Source organism: Lepeophtheirus salmonis, chromosome 3 (genome assembly GCF_016086655.4).
Source record: "Lepeophtheirus salmonis chromosome 3, UVic_Lsal_1.4, whole genome shotgun sequence".
Taxonomy (NCBI): domain Eukaryota; kingdom Metazoa; phylum Arthropoda; class Copepoda; order Siphonostomatoida; family Caligidae; genus Lepeophtheirus; species Lepeophtheirus salmonis.
The window spans coordinates 22,520,362-22,539,226 of record NC_052133.2 but is presented as its reverse complement, the minus strand read 5'-3'; the positions used below and the strand labels follow the sequence as shown (position 1 = coordinate 22,539,226).

General features: G+C 28.7%; 1 protein-coding gene and 1 long non-coding RNA gene across 2 annotated transcripts in view; one reads left to right on the top strand and one right to left on the bottom strand.

Annotated features, from left to right (window-relative positions):
* Window positions 1-18,865, bottom strand: part of LOC139904946 (uncharacterized) — a 174,281-nt gene that overhangs the window by 46,555 nt on the left and 108,861 nt on the right. The gene's annotated exons all lie outside the window — the stretch shown is intronic.
* Window positions 12,737-16,319, top strand: LOC139904947 (uncharacterized). Its single transcript, XR_011779297.1, has 2 exons — window positions 12,737-12,972; window positions 13,057-16,319. It is a non-coding gene; the product is annotated as an uncharacterized lncRNA (long non-coding RNA).

The following is an 18,865-nucleotide window of genomic DNA, read 5'->3' as shown; positions in this document are numbered from 1 at the left end:
AGTGTATCTTATTTAAAGTTTGTTAGCGAGCAAAAAATGTAACAAGTATTCAGGCAGGTAACGGGTACTCAAGCGAGTAACGAGTATAGCGTGTAATTCATTGAGTTGTTTTTTTAGAAACTCGAAAATAATCAAACAGCAAAATTCATCTCGCTGAATATCACTTGTCAAATTATAACTTGTTCGGATTAAATAATAATACTGAAAGGGAATATATATTATATATATGGAATTCAAAAGACCTGGAATAATCACACAGACATTTTATTCTCACCTAAGGATATTATGAAAAGGAGAGAGTGGTCAAAATAAACGAAAAAAATTAGTCACGGTCATTTTTACTATATTCCTTCAAGAGGAGATATAAAGAAAAGCATGTTTACCTGCATGCAAGATAATTCCATGAGTCCAGTTTCCATTATCTGTATATATATAAAAGAGAGATTGTGTGTGTGTGTAGATGCCCTCTATATGTTCCCACACCATTGAACATAGGAAGCAGAAATCTTGCGTGGGCCCCTCTTTTGAACTTGGACAGGCTAAGACGGGGTGTGTAAGACATGGCCTGGGTAACCATGTGTGTGTTTCCTGCATGGGGGACCACACCATTGAACCTAGGAGGCGGAACATTTGCATGGGTGCCTCTTTTTAACCTGGTCAGGCTAAGGCGGAGGTAATGTTTTGGGAGTGGGGGGTCATATAAGAGGGACTTATTCTATAAGCAAAATACAAAAATTGTTCTTTTGTAGCTCAAGAAGACTAGATAATGGGTTGAGTTATAAATAAAAAGTTATTGGTTTCTCAAAAAACAACTATACAAATAAAGATATTTTCTAAATTTATGCAAAATCAAAAAATGGATTTTCAATGGAATATTGGATTCGTACATCAAATAAAATTTGTAGAAATTTGTCTGGAAATTCGTTTGCTTATAAATTTTAACATAAAAATTGATGTTTCACTGAAATATCTGTCATTTTCTAAATAATTTTTCATCAAACTCAAATTTTAAAAAGTAATGCCATAAAACGATGCATTTTGGATATAAAATTATAAGCCCTAATACTTCAAATATAGTATTTTCAACTTCCAAAACATTTTATTAAATAATTTTGCTATATTTGCAAAAATGAACAAGTTATCGAGGGTTATTTTTTAGTCCATTATTACTTTTTTTTTTTTTTTTTTTTGCAAAGACGAAAAATATATTGGTAGGTCTTTACAATGCCAATAAATACTTTTTTTATATATATTTTTGCATAATTAGTGCAAAACAGTTTTGTGAAATTTCCTTCGCTATTTTTGATTAATCAATTTTTTGAAAGAATAAAAGATTGATTTCCCATCTAGGCAAATTTATTCATAAGTAAATGTTTGTATGTTGTTCGAAGTTAATAAGACAAATAAAAATATCATAGTAATACATAAATTATAATGCTCACCCGCACTGAAGGGGTCTAAACATTAAAAAGAATTTACCGTTGTCAATGGAGTTTCCTCTCTCCCTCATTGGTCCGAATAACACCGGGTAACCCTTTACTAATTATATAAAAATTATTATGTATTTTTCTTAAAACAAAAATTGTTTAGAACTTGAACAACTTAAAAAGGAACGCTTGTTATGGCTGTTTATTTAAGGTGTGTACTTTACTTTATTGAAATATTCAATTTTAATTAATATCACTTAAAATGATAAATGTGATTTCTAATATATCTAGTATTTTTTACTTATTTTTTTGCATTTTTATTTGCTTGCAAAAAGATTTTCTCAACTTTAGAGTAAAATATTAAAATATTTTCGAAATATGGAATTATGTTTCAATATTTTAAAAAACAATACAGACCAGAAAACCACATTTTTTCAACTTGAAATATACATTTTTCTGTTTATCGACATCCAAGTAAATTAAAAATGTAACTATTATTAACCGGACATAAAAATATTCAAATATTATTTACCTATTGTAATCATGCTAACATTAAAAAAAAAAGATATTTATGCCCAAGTTTAGTTTATTCTACATATTAAATATTGATTAGAACGAGAATATCAATAATAACAAATCATCTGTCATGCTAATTGGGAGTATATTGGATATGTTAAAAAAATAGAGCAAAAATCAAATTTCAAGTATATTTTTGGTTGAGAGCAGCTTCACTGTCATGATGCTTCATTAGATCAGGTACAGGCTGCTGAGATGAAAGGGGAGGTAGAGATTAAAAAAAAAAAAAGAAGGATTCCAACCAGGACTTAAAATTATGAACAAATATTCAGGATCCTACGTCTTTTATGAGCTCACACATATGTTCAACTAAGTTTTGAATGTAGTAGAGAAGGAAGTTCACTCATTAAGAATTAAATAAAAATGACAACAGCTTAGGGGGAAAAAAAAATTCTTCAGTTTGTGATCTAAAAAAAAACAACAGGTGAGGTAAAAAATGGTTTTCATCACTATTAATGATCTTCTGATGAGCTTATTTTTTTCCACAGAAATTGATTATACGGTGTTTTAGATTCCTCTTACTCCTTTATAACTAATTACATTAATTTTTTTACATTCAAATTAAAAGATCAAATAATTTAGACATTCAGGACTTTTAAATGCTTGATTTCAATACTCTTTTGTATATAACAACAATCATCAAAAATATCTTTTTTGATTAGATATCTGGTTTTATGCATGTACTCGTACGTTCAAAAATAAATTATTATGTTACACAATTCAACTATATTAAATAATTTGAGATTCAATAAATGATTGGAGTGTTTGCATTTCCATTTTTTGTTATGAAAGTACAAAAAAAAATTCCAATCTGTTTATTGCTTTTTTGATCTAATGTTATTTCGAACATACTCTTTGTATATGTAGGTTTGACAAACTGATTGAGAATTAAGTACTTAATTAAACAGCATTAATATATAATCTTTGGTATCATGAGCTAATGTATCTTAATGCATCTTCTCTTCTTAAGAAAAAAATAGATGTAGATGTCGAAAATTCATATTTTGGGGGATTTCCTCAAGAGATAATAACATTAATATGAAATGAATTTCATAATTTCAAGAGGAAAAATGACTCATTCATGATATCTATAGCATTAAAATTATTAGTTAAATAATAGCCATAAGGTGTATCTCTTCTCTTTTACTATTAATATTTATATCCTAACAAACACTTTAATTTTCAAATATAGATATTTAGTAATTGAAATTATTATTTTTTAATAGTAAAATTTAAAAAATATACCCTGTGGTTTTAAAAAACAAACTAACAGCTGGCATATAACTATAAAAAAATTATCTGCATATATGCTAGCACAAAACCGTCTACTAATGCTCAGTACTTAAATGTAGTTCGTTATAGGGTAACCAAATGTTTGCCTGGTATTTTTGAAACCGAAATTTTCAGAAAATAACATGAATAATTATATTAAGAACAGGTATATTAAATGTTAGATAAAAGAATCATTTTTAACAAAAGTAACTGGTTTCAGTTATGTTTGAGTCCTATATATATGAAGTTCTAAAGAGTATATCATAGAAGAAGTATTGATTTGACATATATATTTTTTTTTTTGACATACTTGACTTAAGATAGATATAATAATACACCGTGATGCAAACCTGGAGTATTTTAGGCATGTTTGAAAAAAGAAGCCAAAAATCAGCATGATAACTTGATAATATGAAGAATATTGAGAAGAAGGGCAGTTTAGCTGTCATATCGTTCGATCAGATCAGCTACAAGCAGCTGTGACGAAGGGGGAGATGGAAATAAATAAGGCCATAAGCAAGAGTTTCTCCAATGTTGATCATCAATTCTACTGTGAGTCCAACAAGGACTCAAAATTATAACACTGCAACAAATCATCGAGGTTATTCTTAGTCTTTTATAAGTACATGCAAATGTCCTGTTTTGTATATATGAATGGTGTTTTGTATGTAGTAGAAAAGAAAGTTTACTTCTCAGGAATTAAAAAATAAAGACACAACCTATGAAAAGAAAATTCACTCTTCAGTTTGCCAACTAAAAAGAATATATATATATAACGGGCGAATTAAAGTATGCACCCGATTTTCTTTACTAATATAACTATAATACGATTTTTTATTTTACAGATAAATAATTTGTAAATTATACTTAATTACGAATGATTTTACATAAAAAAGTTTAAAGAAAGCAAGATTTAAGAAACCTAGTCAAAAATAGATTGTATTGGAAATATAGTATCTCACTCCTTTCGCATTTCATCACGAAACAAAGTATATCATAAAAAAAAGAATGAAGGTGGTTTTATTACAACTTCAAGTTAATGTATGCGTGTGCAATGAAGTGTCTATTTGCCTTTATACATAAATGAGTTGATAATTAGTCATATGCTTTCATATGAGTCTTTTAAAAGCTACAGAAAAGTAAAAAATATTTGTCAATTAACGCATCTTTTGTGAAATTGACAATTATCTTCAAATATGGGCCACAACATGATCCCACCAACATAAAAATTTGTATTAAAATACTTTTATACCCTTTATTTGTCTAATATTAGTCCAAATTAGTATGAAGTACGTTATTTTTTTAAACTCCAATAAGATGTTGTTATGTATTTTTACTATAAACAATAATCTAACTTTAATAGGATTTTAGGCGTTATTTTTTTAGAGATACAAGAAACTGCTCCGCTAAGAGAATTAAACAGTAAAATATCCTTAATCATTAATCACATTAATATAAATGAACATGTAAACCGTCATAGATATCAATTATTGGTAAGAAAATTCGTTAGTCTACTGGACTATAAATATGTATCTGAACGTCACAAAAAATAAAAAATCAAGTTATCATAAAAAATATAATTGGGTCTTAACTAACCAGAACATCATTTCCACAGTATTACAAGTGATCAAGAATATTGTATACCCTTTTTGTACACATCAAGCTTCAATGGAAATAAACTTTGGCGTCGTCCTCGGCTTTTGTATAATTACAACGGTAATATAGTTGAGTTTGGACAAAAAGGTTACCCTTGGACAACAGTGCATAAATTCTGATGGATATCAGCAAATACTGGAACATGCACTAGAGAAGGGACTACATCTGCTGGATTGAAAAAATCTTGAAGACGGTCAATGTACCCATCAATGGTTCCCAAAGCTCAAAACACAATTTCAAACAGAAAAACATTCTGCTTTTGGATTGACCTATCTACAGGTCTGGATTGAAATCCTATCGAAAACTGATATGTATGGCTATCCCAAGAAGTGTTTGGAGGTGGAAACCAATTCATCACCGTTGACAAGCTCAAGAATATCATAAAAGGGGCTTGGATTACCTATCTGTTCAAAGGTATTTACATATATTTATAAAGGGTTTATATATAGATATATTTTTAAATATTATAAAAGTTATATTTTGGGATAAACATTGAAATGGATTATAACTATTTTTTGACATATGTATATTTTACTCTAATAATGTACTTATAAAATATTTTCATAGTTTTGATACATTGCCGTTCATTTTTACATAATTATTTTCATATAAAAACTTTAAGTAATTTATCCATTTTTTTATTATTTGCAAGTATTATCAATTGCAACGATTAATAATTAATTTATATAAGATATAATAGAACTGATTAACGATTAGGTGCATTTGTCTCTTCATCTTTAATGTGGATATAAAAAAATCAAATAAATATATTGTTTTTATTCAACTAAACTAATATAGCTATGATTACCTATTAATTATGTGTACTGGTGTATTTAGATTAGATATGTATACTGTATACATTAATACACCTGAACTCCAGATTTAAAAAAATTAATACTATTTAGTTAGAAATGTGAAAAATTTTTAAATAACAAGATTTTGTACAACCCCTTTCAAAATAATCCATTTTTCTCGACAATAACAAAGCATGTGAGGAAGTATCATGTGTCATGTAGGGAACACATAAGTTGTTGTTAGACTAGTTGGTTGCAGAAGTAGTCAGTTTTTTATGTTTTGGATCTAAGTTATGTCATTTGTATTATTAATTTTTTTGCTATCACTTAATATATTTCTATCAAAGTTCATAACTCATTCGTTGAGGAGTAATTTGAAATATTGGAACGTTCACCACATGGGGGTCAGTTTCAAAAAGTCTTACAGTTTCCCAAAAAAAAAAAAAATAGTTCAATGCATTGAAAAGCTATCTAAAATATTATTTAGTCTAATTTTCTTAATCAAATTCAATTTTTTAGACAGTTGGAACCGTCCCCCAATTATGAGGACAGTAGTGAGTTGCAACATTTGACGGATCAAATTCAAATGCAATTTGTGACTCATAAACTGACTGGTATAACCTTTAAAAAGATTCAATTAATAATATACAGATGTTAAATTGTGAAAAAAATCAACTTTGCCGCAATTAAGGCAAAAGACAAAGGTTTTGCAACTGTCCACGGTCTATCTCCCACTCTGTAGATGTTGTTATCACATATTTTTCCCCAATGACAGTAAACAAGACTCTAGTTCTTCTGCAGATAAATATATAGGCATTTATCCCGTCATCAAAATGGTGCAGTTCTAATAAATAAGTTAATATACATATATTTGGCACCTCGTATAAGTTTGCCAGCAAGTCATACTTTCTCTTTCTATCTCGAGGTTAGAGAGAGCGATAGGGGATAGTTGAAATGAATGAGGAGCGGTCAAATTTATTCAATGTACCCCATATACAGTTATGTAAATCGTGTGTATTTTTTAGCTCACCCATTTTTTTTTTTTTTTGTGGAATTGTTAATCAGAAGATTGAATTTTCTTTTCCTTAGCAGTTGTCCTTATTATTTAATTCCTAAGAATTGAACTTCCTCTCCTTAATAGATTCCATTAAATTTAAAATCTGTTTGAACATTCGTGGGTGCTCATAAAAGAAGGAGATTTGTTGCGGAGTTATAATTAATAATCCTTGTTAAAATCAGAGTAGAATTTGAGATCGACATTGGAGTAATTCTTGCCAAGTCCTTGTTTATTTCCTTCTCCATCTTTTTTCTTCTGAAAGGTGATTGTAGCTGATCTCCTCAAATATATTTTGCAAATTATCAGTGTTTTTACATGTTCATTATATACACGATTTTCATCACTACCCATATACTATCATGTCTGTAGGGAGTTCATTTGAATGATTGACACGGTAGTGCTCTTTCTCTCTAACTTTAAAAAATACTTTGAATATTGTGCATATACATACTAAATATAGATTCAGCCCATTTAAGCAATGATTAAAACAAATGACTTTTTCACTTCAATGAGTATTATATAAATTTATATTACCCATTTTACGTGCCTACATTATTTGTGTGTATACATAAACTTATAAGTATATCATATACTTTATGAATGTACTATATACTGTATATGTATGTTTCCTTCTCCCTAATACATTCGAATTTTATTGTTGACTCTTTTTTATTACTTCAGACAAATACCAGCATAGAAACTACCTTTAATACAACTGCAGAAGGATTTGGATATATTTTTTCTCTTTTTTATGTCTTCTTTATCCTTTTAATAGTTCATTCAAATCATTCGGAATATCAAAGAAGAAAGAAAGAAAGAGTTCAACAGCAACTGAAGTAATGTTATATTCTTAATTACCAAATCATTTAGTACTTGTAAGTCAACTAATTCGTGAAAGAGATTTAAATTAATATCGATAATGTTTTGTTACTAATATATGGATATACATATCATTAATACATGAATAATACTGATCGTAGTTATGATGGGAGTAATTCTTATTTGTATTCAAGGAAATATAATTTTGAAAAGTATTTCTTTCTTGTTTTTGTTCTCAGATATCGGCAGTCTACAACCAAATGAAACAATTGTATTCCCAAGATCAACATCAGCAACTTCTAGGCATTTTTTGTAGGATGGTGATGTATAGGCTCTAGCTTAGGAGTCCAGAACATTTTTTGTACAACATAATGGTCCATAAAATTTACGGACCACCATTCATTTGATCTTTCTTAATAACTAACTTAAAACAAATTTCACAAGATTTCAGTCAAAGGAGGGATTGTAGTCACTGGCCTTTATGCACGTTTATTTATTCAACTCAAATTAAATAATTCTAAGATGTTAATATTTATTAATAAATATCAAGTAGTTGGAGAGAGTGACATAATTGATTAGCTATAATTTAACTTCAGCCTTTTTTTCTTTATATGCTTTAAAGAAAGGATTCGAGATGCAATGTGAAAGTTGTACGGCATAATAAATTAAAATTATCTCACTTATTAGAAATTTGCAGTTAAATAATAAATAAGAAACTTAATGGTTGTTAATAAAAATAAGATGGGAGTTTTAATAAATCTAGCCATGTGCATGTCACAACAAAGTTTCAAGTCATAATCTTCCCGTTACTTGATTAGCTAAAACATAGAATGTTGATGACCTAAGTTTTTTTACTAAGAATGTTATTTATTTTGATTAACTTCTCTAGTCGTAATTTAAAGTCAATATTTAAAATGTTAAGTAATTTACATTTCACTTTTAACAAACCTTAAGTCATGTGTATATACCTATTTGCACAAAGTGCAGTTAGTTCGAATATAATCAAGAGCCATGTTTTTTATTAAGTTACAATGACTTAATTAATCTTAAAGTATTTCCCTACAGAATAGTATTAATTGGATTATCAGAATCATAGACGATCTATCACTATTGCATACCAATAATACTCCATTTAACATCTTATAAGAATGGTTTGGACTAGTTATTCAATCGATCATGATTTAGCTGTGGCCTATTATACAAGTCTACAAAAAATTTATATTCAAATACATAGTTCTTTTTGTTGGAAACAATAAAACTAATTAGTTTCCAGTTATGTTCACAATAAATACATAAAATAATAAACAAATAAATTAAATGACCAACTTGATGTTGATAATTTAAATGTATAAATATGAAAACTTAAGATTACTATTAAATTAGAAGGTAACTAATATTATATATTGGTACATTTTAACTATTTGAGCGTCACCTAGCACAGAAATTTATTGATTAAACACTTTTCTTTCTTCTTTACACTCCGAATCCGTTTATTTTCTTTCCAGTTCATACTCTCAATCCATCTTCCTCTTTTCAGTTCATACTTTGAATCCGTTTTTCTTTTCAGTTCATACTTCCAATCCATTTTCTTGTTTTCTCATCGTACTACACAGCGTCCACTTAGATTCTATTCGACAGTTATTGACTATTTAACATATGAATACAAATAGGGACGTTTACATTTAATTCTGGATTAGATTTGACAAATATAATTAATTACAACATTTAATTTGTCAACATGCTCATTTTTATTTTGAATATATAAAAAAAATTTCGTAATTTTGTAAAATATCAATACCACTTGCGAATCATATAAATACTAATTACATTACTTCCCGTAAAAACATTTAGTAATCCAAGATCGTGAATTTAGCTCTTTTTGGTCTTAAGTATTCTATGTAAAATCAAGATGGTTCTCACTGGTATCATATGTGCCTTCCACTTTATATCTAATGCACTCAGTATCATCATTAATATATTTTTACAATATTCCTGTTGTACCTCTAATCATTAGTCATTATTATTATTTTATCATAGAACTTTCTGGAGTTTACCGGTTTGTGATGATCTGTTTCTTAATCCTTTTTATTATTAATTTATACATGTACTGCTAAAAATAAAGGAGTTGTGTTTATGTACTGAACGAGTGAAGGGGTGATTATTATATATTTAATTATGATTAAGTGGATGATTAGTTGAGTGTCTTGAAGAAACTACATTGGTGACTACGACAAAAAGAATCATGACATTAGTAGACTACAAGGAAGCAGAAAAAAAAGTGTGAACTCAGTTATTTGTCCGCGAAATTACCAACTTTCACTGCATTTCGACCCTCTACATATTTTGTGAGAATAAAGGCCCAATTTGAACTGTCTAAGATCACTCAAGATCGAATAAAATACAAGTATCTGCTTAGTGTGATCCTTGAAAACATCCTTTATAAAATTTCAGAATATTCTCTTAATAAGTGCCAAAAAAATCATAATCCGTATGCAGTTTTAAAAGCTTAGCTCATTCGACAGTGTGTTGCCTCAAAACAACAATTAGTCAATGATCTAGTCGATCTAATAACTAACAAAAGGAATATATGTGTTGAAGAAATGGAAGCCAGAGCGTGTGATATAAATGACGAAATTATGAAGGATGGTACAGACTTCAAGGAGACTTTAGTAAAACGAATGGTGCTCCCCCTCTTCATCACGGCACCATTTGCATCAAAGATTTGAAAAGCTTTCATTAGAGGAATTTATCGAGTGTGCTATGACGGAGGAAAAAATGTGTAATGTGAGTACTCTAGCAATTAGTTCTTAGCATTTTTTTTTTTTGCAATTCTCTTAAAGAAATTAATATAGTCGAGAGAGGGAGAAACACTCATACTCGTCAGCGTTTTACGGGTAAGAATAATTTACCTAAGCAAAAAAAGACATTCAAATCGTTACCTTCCTCAAGGGTTGTGTTCATTTCACATGAAATTTAGAATAAAATCATTTCGTAGTCCTGATATTTGTTTTTCACTATTATCTAAAAATTCAAAAAACTAATTAACCGTCGGTTAAACCAGACGCAAATTCATAAATATATGTTTAATCAATATTATTGTCAAAACCCAAGAAAGGGTCCTTTAGGCAATATGTAAATAAAGGTATTTATCAATCGTATATAAATAGTACAAATCTTTTTAAAAATAAGGTCCAATATTACTGATCCTATTACTCAATGTAGAAGGTCAATCCTATTTTTGATAGATACAGGAGCTAAACGCTCTTTAATTCCATATTCTTAATCATTTTGTATTGATAAATCGGGAGTTAAATTGTTAGCTGCAAATAATCAGACCTTAAATAGTTTTGGAACTTCCAATAAGAAGATAGAGTTGCCCAGAGTGATGACAACCAATTGGTCATTTATTGTATCTGACATGAGTTTTGGTGTGAAAGGATTCGGCTTCTGAAATAAATTCAATATCTTGGTCGATGTAGCTAATAAAATATTTCTGAGAGATAGTAGCTCAGTTAACGTTATAGAATTTAATACACCTTGTGTTAAAGTACAAGAAATTATAAAAAAGATACTCATTAGCGAATAGAAACTCCTTCAGTGGAGATTGTCTTCACGGATTATATCATAGAATAGAAACTACGGGAATGTCCGTTGTTTCCAGACAACGAAAATTCACTCCCAAAAAGATGAAGGTAATCCAGAATGATATTATTAAAGGAGGGTATTATTGAACACTCCAAATCTTGTTGGTCATCTCCAATACATCTATTAAGAAAACAGTATGGGCACTGGCGATTGGTTGGAGATTACAGACTTTTGAATAATGTAACGAAGGCTGATAAATATCCAATGTCATTAATCCAAGGCTTTAATGAAAGAATGAGCAAATCGTGTTTTTTTTAGCAAGTTGGATTTGATTAAAGCATATCATGGAATTCTTATGTTAACAATTGACAAAGAGAAGACAGCCATATCAACTCCATGTGGATTTTATCAATATTTGAGGATGCCTTTTGGTCTAAAAATGCCACAAGCTCGTTTCAATGGTTGGTTACCATCGTGTTAGGAAGTATTAATGCTTGCTTTGCTTATGTTGATGACATTCTTTTGTTCTCAAAGAAGGAAAAGGTGTTAGGCCAATGGATAGAAAAATGGCTGAGTTGAAACAGTTTACTAGACCACAGACTGTGAAAAATTTCAACAAATTGATTGGTATGGCTAATGATTATAGGCGATTTATTCCTTGTCTTGGGGAACTATTAAGCCCATTCCATAGAGTTATACAGAATTAAAAAAAAGAATACTACGATTTCATGGTCTCCAGTATTAGATCGAGCTTTAAAAAAGTTTAAACTAGGTATGGATAAGGTCATAACATTTACTAATTATATTCCTGGTGGGGAATTGAGGATATGTGTCGATGCTTCAGGTGAATTGGAGCAGTTCTTGCACAAATTGATGGGGATACCAAATGGGTTGAAGTATGTATATTCTATGTCCAGTGATAATACTGAAAACATATTAAAGCAATTAAATACTGATTGGTTTGCAAAATTTGGATATTCTAAGTATATAACGCCAGATCAAGGTGGCTCCTTAATATGGAAAAAATTAATGAAGAACTTCAACATCGAAAACCTAAAAACAAGTCCCTACCATCCTGTAGGCAATGTTCTTATTGAAAGATAGCATCGAACTTTAAAGGAAGCAATTCGTTACAAAATATTCGAGTTTAGTGTCAATGCGGTAGAAGTATTACCCCGCATATTATTTGACTTGAGGACAACCATTAAATCTGGAGAAAAGTCTTCACCAGCAGAAATGGAATTCGGGGGAGAAATTCGGTCATCTGGGACAGTTTTGTCCCGTGATAAATAATTAAATAAAAAATTAAAACTCAACACAACAACAAAATGAATGACTCATTACCTAATTCGATTTACAAAAGAATCTACCCATGTATATGTATTAAAGTAATAAGAAAATTACTAAAACATTTTGCTGTAGAAATCAATGGGAAACTAAAGTCAATATCAGTCTATAATTTAAAGCCAAAATTAATTAAGGGGGGGGGGAGTATGTGGTGGGTCTAATCACTATTAATTATTATTATTTTATACTATAACTTTCTGGAGTTTACCAGTTTGTGATGATCTGTTTCTTAATCCTTTTTATTATGAATTTATACATGTACTGCTAATAATAAAGGAGTTGTGTTTTTGTACTGAACAAGTGAAGAGGTTATTATTATTAAATATATTTAATTGTGATTAAAAGTGAGTGATTAGTTGAGTGTATTGAAGACACTACATTCACAACTTCTCGTAGAAAGCAATGACATAAACATATTTACAACATTATGAATACACTTGTAAGAGAGTTCCTCTTCTTCATTTAATTGTTATCTAATGTAGCTCAAGTTTTTTGTATAAAATGTAATCAGACTATCTTTTAGATATCCTTAGATACTTGTTTTACAAGCAAAATTATTACTTTCATTAGATTAAATTTAATGTAACTACAGTTAAACAAAGGTGAAAAAACGTACACAATTCCTAAAGAACCATTCGTAAACAACAACAAAAATTTTAACCAATCAAGATCCTGTTCCAAAAAAATAACAAAGCTATAGACATTTCATAGTCTTACTAAGGATTCTGCAACATCGCCTTTAAAGGAATGGTCCCTTCAATCCAGCTTTACGCATACTTAAATGTGCGTTAGTTTCTGTGTATAAATTCCTAGCTGTTTTTAGAATAACTCGACAAGCGTCCATGTAAATCGGCCCTTAAAATAGAAGAGCAGATGGATCTATTTTTGATGAAGTTGAAGACTTTCATTTATCTTAATTGTACTCCACTTTGAAATTGATGATTAGCCAACATCAAATATTTTTCAACATGTGTTTGATGTCCAATATGAAGTAGATCATCATGAAATTTGGTGGCATACAAATGATTTTTTTTTGAAATATTGAATTACTTAGATAACAAAATCGATAAAGCTAATAAAATGATTTTTAGTATTGCACATGTTGTAAATTATTTTCCTCCTACTATAAAAGAGACGCATGATAGGGACAAAGAAATTAATTACACAGTTTTATGACAAATAAAAGTAATACTTAGAGAGATTTAATTTATAACTTTTCATATATCTTTAGTCTGTACTGAAAGACTAATAACTACAGGAGGGGTGGACAAATTATAGATCCTGTAAGTTATTTCAAATTGATTGGATAGAGGTTGCCATAACAGTCCCTATAGTCTTGATACACTAAAGTAAAACTAATACCAGGAAAATTTATATTTTTGAAATAAGTAAAACAAGTGTTTAAAATGTAAGACTATTTAAGAAAAGTATGCATCAAAACTACTTTGAAGTTTGAGCAGTTATCTATAAAAACCCCACATTTTTCTCCTTTTTTTTGCATTTTAAATTAACTAAAAGTAAATATGAATATTGGATCCCTTTGAAACTAATTAATCGATATTTATCTTTTGAAAAATAATCAAAATCTGAAATTTTAAGTAAATGATTGACAATTTTCCTAGAAACGTATTTAAACAGATTAATCAATTTTGTACATATATTATGTCTATAATATATATCTCTATGGAATTACCTTAGATTTTTATTATTACCAGAGTTTCTTAAACTGTAATAGTGCACCCTGAATTTTTGCGTCACAAAATTTAAGCCTCTATTATTTATGAGCCAACAAGACCATTTTTTTGTTCCATGATGCACCCCTTGTGTAAATTAAGGAAAAAGAATAGAAATGATATCCTAAATATATTTATTTATTTATTATAATTTTATTTTAAGATGCTGAAATTCGAGAATTGCTAACAAAAAATTACTCTAGTTCAGTCGGTACTAGTAAATATTCCTCCTTTCTCTATCCATATATAAGTATAAGCATATGTACATATTAAATTGCATTATCAAAATTTAAATGCAAAGGGTGTTATCCGAACTCTATTTCTAGAGATATAATATTGTAGGACCTACGAACAAAGATAAAACTAGTATATATATAACCAATGAATACGTTAAGCTATTATTGATATAACTAATATACTATCAAATAACTCAAGTTCCTTATATCGGGTTTATAGGTAGTATGTACATTATATTTGTACACTTTTTCATTGGATTAGAAACAACAAAATAAGTTAATAGCAGTGGTAAATAAAAGGATTTCTTATTTTATGAGCTGATAAAAGGTTCACAAAGATAAAACCAAAAGAGGTCGTTTATTCATTTTTTTATTTGTGAATCACATTAGTATTGAAATGAGTTGAATTTATCGTACAATATATTGTGTACATTATACAAACTATGTAACTTATTTGACAACTTATTTTTTGATTGAATAGTGCATTAAAATTGTCAGACAATTGTATTCCAAAAACATTAAAAAAGTTTTTTGTCAGATGTTGATTTGTCTACTCCTTTTCCTATTCATTAACTATAGGAAGTTCCCAGCATTCCCCTAAGTTATTAGGGATCAGGTAAAATACATATTTTGTCTTAATAATATATAAGATAACTCCCCAAGAAATCCTCAGTTTTACTCTCCTTTTTTCATGAGCACACTCACATATAACTACTCAATACTTATGACTTGTTTTGTCCTCAAAGATAGTAATTAGTTTTTGAGGGGAAAAAAATATGTTTGGATGACTGATGAGTACTTTAGTTTTAAGAGCACTCACTTATAAAAACAAACAAAATTCATTTCAACATACCAGCGTTTATATTTAATTCAAATCTTAACATGAGAATGCACATGAATTATATATGATATCAGAAACAAATGGAAAATGAAAATGTCAAATAAAATATGACAATGTAAAAAAAAAAGGAAAAGTGACTAAGTAGAAAAACATGGCAATACTCTTTTAAACTGACAGAATACCTATAACCTATATAATATATACTAAAATAACGTAAAAATAAACAAACACGAGAGCAGTTTGAATGGAAGAAGTGCTTAACACCTTATTCTACGTTATTAATTATAATATCATTACACATGATGGATTATTAATATTGGACGAGACTCATGGATTGACGAACAAGCATTAGCATAATATTAGGGAAGATCAGTAATTTCCATTTGTTATGATCCAGGATGTGTAAGAAGAAGAGGCGGTTGGCTGTGACAGGACAAACCAGAGAAGATGTGGAGAGGCAGTCAAAGGTCGTTGGAGAGTGTGAGGAAAACTGTACAGCTTAATACATTTGGGGCAATCAGAAATTGCAATAGAACGATGGTCTTTATTTCTTCATAAACCTTCTTTCTTGTCCAAAGAGAACGAAACAAGCTGCATTACATAGTTACTCAAAGGAATCGAATCCTCGAATTTGTATATTTGGGACTGTGAATTAATACTTCCAAGGGATATCAAACCAAGTTATGAGTACCATAAAAAGTAACTTATAGGCTTTTTCAACGAATTTTTATCTGTATTTTTCTGTTATGATAAAATGACATTTGAATACGTAACTAAGTTTATAATAATGGTCTTCCGTGATATTTATCAAAGAAAATTAATACTACCACTCTATATAATCAATCATTTCAATTTAGAAAGAGAATCTGGCTTTAACTTAATTAACTTGTTAAACAAATATTAACGTAGATTCCTTCGTCAATGTTTAATTTCATCAATTAATTTATTTATAGAATAAATGTAAATACATATTTAATGACGACAGAAAATACTCAAAAGTTTTATTCGACACTCATTCAATTATCTAATTGCTGTACATATGGTTGGGGGCAACTCCATGACAATGTTTCAGACCCTTGTAAATTTCAGGTGCCTTATTTTTCTCAACATATTATGCTAATGCTTGATCGTTAATCTAAGTGTCAAGAATATTATATAATGTCTAATGATATTAAAATTGATAACGGATATTTAAGTGATTAATATTTCTTCCATTCGAATCGCTGTCGTGTTTGTTTATTTCATCATTACTTTCATCATAATATATATTCTATTGTTGATGGGTATAATATCAGTTTAAAATAATCCTGCCATATTTTCATTTTGTCAATTTTTTTTTTTACTTGACATTTTTTCCTGTGCATTTTTCCTGACGCCTATGCTATACATACATAACAGACCAAAATTAAACACAAAGAGTGTTCTTGTTATACATGTACACACTTGCAATATTTCATTAATACGACTAGATTGCTATTTCTTATATCAAATATATAAATGAGTTACATCAGGGAGCACTATATATAGTGTACCTTGCATACACATTTAATGTTATATAAAGGAGACTGCAATTGTTGTTTCTTAGATCAAAATATGTCTATATAATACAGATATATCATGATGCACAATATATACAACATCCGGTGATTGGTTTTCATGTATTCATATAGACGGAAAGACAAATTTTGCTTTATTAATATAGATGTTCTGAACATGTATAGTATCTGGATTCAAATTATTTCTTGTTAATTTGTATTTCTACTATTAAATAGAGTTGGAGATAATGAATGACCTAGTGGCGTATTAAGATGTGTCACGGTTATATCGAGCCGATACTTTTTTCTTCTTCATCATGTTCTTTTGAAATTGAACTAATTGGAATTTCTTTGTCTCTATTTTATTTTGATTAGCTAGAACAAACTTTGTTTACGATGTTTTGCTGTCATACTACATCTTTTCTCTTGTACTCTTCGGTAAACTATCTTGATTAATATGATGCTCAAGGTAAACTAAATACATTAAATTATTGAATAATTTTTCCTCATGACCAATTAAATTTAATTTTGAATATATTATTATATTTTTTAGAAAATTAATCATACCTTAGCGTGTATCTATGTTATGAAAGATGAAATAGTGACCATAATTTTAATTTATTCATTAGACGAAACTTAGTAATATTAAATTAACTTCTCAACCTCATTTCTAAAAAAAAAGAAGAGGGGCTCTATATTAATTGATAGTTAGCTAATGATATCATTATCTCAAACAGTTGGACTATTCTTCATTTAATACTAATATTAAGGATGTTCACAGTTTAATAAGAATTAATTCGTGTTAACTAAATCACCTTTCATTAAAATAATTAGACAAATTAATTGCGACATAAAAATCCTATAAGCTTTTTACGTTTTAGGAGTACAGCTGTGAGGAGAACGTAATAAATGTATATCTTTATCTTATATGATTTTTGAACAAATATTATGAAAGTCTGACTGACGTTTGCTCAAAAAAAAATTATTCATAGATTAATGTTTGAGACCACTAACAAATCCATATTATTAACAAAAACTTCAAGTGTTTGTTTAGGTAATAGCGTTCTTAAGTACAGATTATTCGTTATTTTGTTTTGCTCCATGTAAGATAAAACTATTTTTATGTATCAAAAAGTAAGAATATACCTAGTTTTTCTTCTTTCCAAGCACAAAATCGGGTTATACCTATAACAGATCTTGTAATTACAATACTTTTATAATTGATCTTTTATTACAATAGTAAATTTAACTGATTTTAGATAATCTAGCTGAAAAAAAAGTTTTGATAATTTTAATACAGAAATAAAAATAAGAGGATACAATCTCTCCTTTTTGACAGCTAAAGTATATTCACTTTTATTTTTTAAAATTATCCTGAAGATACAATGTTAACACTTTTTCTTTAATATTTTTGTGTCTTTCTAATGATAATAACTCGAAAAAAATATAAATATTAAGTGTTTACTTTGATGTATCAAGATGAATTATGTTTATTAATATGGGGGAGACGCTGGAACTATAATTGCCAGTATTATAAAAATAATAATTTATGGCAGTATAGATTTTTTGTTAATGAATTTATTTTCCCCTAAATATATAAAAATTAGAAGTACACGTCGATACCTGTATATGTGAATTGTACAAATAACACATATTATTTAAATTAGAGCTTTTAATTAATAATTAATTAATATCGTGAAATTTGATAATTACTTGCTCATCTTTGACTTAGATGATCAGGAATAATTTATAACTCGTATATATTAGGTTGGCGAGAAAGTAATTTCGGATTTACCTATCCTTTTTTTTTTTACTAAGTATATTTTGTTCATTATTGGTCACATCGGATTATACGATTAAGCGTTGTAAAGGTGTGAGCGTAAACTAAGACAGTATTGTGCATGGCCGGTTCAGTCATGAATTATAGTGCGTTGAGTATGGAGGTCTCAAATGAAGAAATTCACCATATTTTGTATTTTTACTCCTT